Raw genomic sequence first — 2,737 nt, forward strand, 5'->3', positions numbered from 1 at the left:
TAATTGTCTCATGTTTATTAACTTACCAAAATAAACACATATTTTGTTGGCAAGTCATTAAATTCTTACCAAATAACTGCTTAACAATAAAATGGCAGAGAAATCATGGCGATTGCATACAAACATTTGGTAAGATTTTAGCGTATCAATATAATAATATACATGGATTCTCAAAAACAATAATATAGTACAATAATAGTCGTGCAGTCAGGGGCTAATCTACTAGAATGTTTATACTCCCGTTGCAAAGCACGGGCAATTGTCTAGTTGATGTAAAAAAGAACTAGATGGGCCACCTGAAATACGATCTACGGTGCTACTCAGCCCAATGTACACCTTGGGCCAAGCAACACAACTGGGCCGAGTGCCATTGATCTCAAAAAAAAAGCGGCAAAAATGTATGTGCGCATCCAGGGAATCGAACCCTGGTTAGTACCGTGGGAGGGTACTATGATACCACTACACCAGATGCACCCGCACAGTTAATAGTCAAAGACGGTCTTGAAAAAGCATTAGGCCCTATATAGACGGAAGGAGGGAGTACTTAAAAACAACGTAAGGTTCCCATTTCACCTCTTTTTCGTCCAACCTTCCATATATACGTCGCACTCTTTCCTTATCCTCTTTGATTTTTTCCTCCCATATTTGATTGTTCTCCCATCCATTTAATTGTCTCATGTTTATTAACTTACCAAAATAAACACATATTTTGTTGGCAAGTCATTAAATTCTTACCAAATAACTGCTTAACAATAAAATGGCAGAGAAATCATGGCGATTGCATGCAAACATTTGGTAAGATTTTAGCGTATCAATATAATAATATACATGGATTCTCAAAAACAATAATATAGTACAATAATAGTCGTGCAGTCAGGGGCTAATCTACTAGAATGTTTATACTCCCGTTGCAACGCACGGGCAATTGTCTAGTTGATGTAAAAAAGAACTAGATGGGCCACCTGAAATACGATCTACGGTGCTACTCAGCCCAATGTACACCTTGGGCCAAGCAACACAACTGGGCCGAGTGCCATTGATCTCAAAAAAAAAAGCGGCAAAAATGTATGTGCGCATCCAGGGAATCGAACCCTGGTTAGTATCGTGGGAGGGTACTATGATACCACTACACCAGATGCGTTTTTCGAGGTTAACTTTGACCAAATGTTAGAGCAATAATATATGACATGCAACTTACACAAACCATACCATCAAATTCGTATGTGAAAGTAGATTTCAATGATATAATTTTTACATTATGCATGTCATGTACTATTAATCTTGTCAATAGTCAAAGACGGTCTTGAAAAAGCATTAGGCCCTATATAGACGGAAGGAGGGAGTACTTAAAAACAACGTAAGGTTCCCATTTCACCTCTTTTTCGTCCAACCTTCCATATATACGTCGCACTCTTTCCTTATCCTCTTTGATTTTTTCCTCCCATATTTGATTGTTCTCCCATCCATTTAATTGTCTCATGTTTATTAACTTACCAAAATAGACACATATTTTGTTGGCAAGTCATTAAATTCTTACCAAATAACTGCTTAACAATAAAATGGCAGAGAAATCATGGCGATTGCATACAAACATTTGGTAAGATTTTAGCGTATCAATATAATAATATACATGGATTCTCAAAAACAATAATATAGTACAATAATAATCGTGCAGTCAGGGGCTAATCTACTTGAATGTTTATACTCCCGTTGCAACGCACGGGCAATTGTCTAGTTGATGTAAAAAAGAACTAGATGGGCCACCTGAAATACGATCTACGGTGCTACTCAGCCCAATGTACACCTTGGGCCAAGCAACACAACTGGGCCGAGTGCCATTGATCTAAAAAAAAAAAAGCGGCAAAAATGTATGTGCGCATCCAGGGAATCGAACCCTGGTTAGTACCGTGGGAGGGTACTATGATACCACTACACCAGATGCGTTTTTTGAGGTTAACTTTGACCAAATGTTAGAGCAATAATATATGACATGCAACTTACACAAACCATACCATCAAATTCGTATGTGAAAGTAGATTTCAATGATATAATTTTTACATTATGCATGTCATGTACTATTAATCTTGTCAATAGTCAAAGACGGTCTTGAAAAAGCATTAGGCCCTATATAGACGGAAGGAGGGAGTACTTAAAAACAACGTAAGGTTCCCATTTCACCTCTTTTTCGTCCAACCTTCCATATATACATCGCACTCTTTCCTTATCCTCTTTGATTTTTTCCTCCCATATTTGATTGTTCTCCCATCCATTTAATTGTCTCATGTTTATTAACTTACCAAAATAAACACATATTTTGTTGGCAAGTCATTAAATTCTTACCAAATAACTGCTTAACAATAAAATGGCAGAGAAATCATGGCGATTGCATACAAACATTTGGTAAGATTTTAGCGTATCAATATAATAATATACATGGATTCTCAAAAACAATAATATAGTACAATAATAGTCGTGCAGTCAGGGGCTAATCTACTAGAATGTTTATACTCCTGTTGCAACGCACGGGCAATTGTCTAGTTGATGTAAAAAAGAACTAGATGGGCCACCTGAAATACGATCTACGGTGCTACTCAGCCCAATGTACACCTTGGGCCAAGCAACACAACTGGGCCGAGTGCCATTGATGTCAAAAAAAAAAAAGCGGCAAAAATGTATGTGCGCATCCAGGGAATCAAACCCTGGTTAGTAACGTGGGAGGGTACTATGATACCACTAC

General features: G+C 37.6%; 2 non-coding genes across 2 annotated transcripts; both read right to left on the bottom strand.

The window, feature by feature from the left end:
* Window positions 1-403: 403 nt before the first annotated feature.
* TRNAG-CCC (transfer RNA glycine (anticodon CCC)) lies at window positions 404-474 on the bottom strand. Its single transcript has one exon. It is a non-coding gene; the product is annotated as a tRNA-Gly (tRNA).
* A 1,399-nt stretch (window positions 475-1,873) lies between these two features.
* Window positions 1,874-1,944, bottom strand: TRNAG-CCC (transfer RNA glycine (anticodon CCC)). Its single transcript has one exon. It is a non-coding gene; the product is annotated as a tRNA-Gly (tRNA).
* Window positions 1,945-2,737: the final 793 nt, after the last annotated feature.

Source organism: Triticum aestivum, chromosome 2A (genome assembly GCF_018294505.1).
Source record: "Triticum aestivum cultivar Chinese Spring chromosome 2A, IWGSC CS RefSeq v2.1, whole genome shotgun sequence".
In the NCBI taxonomy this organism is placed as follows: Eukaryota; Viridiplantae; Streptophyta; class Magnoliopsida; order Poales; family Poaceae; genus Triticum; species Triticum aestivum.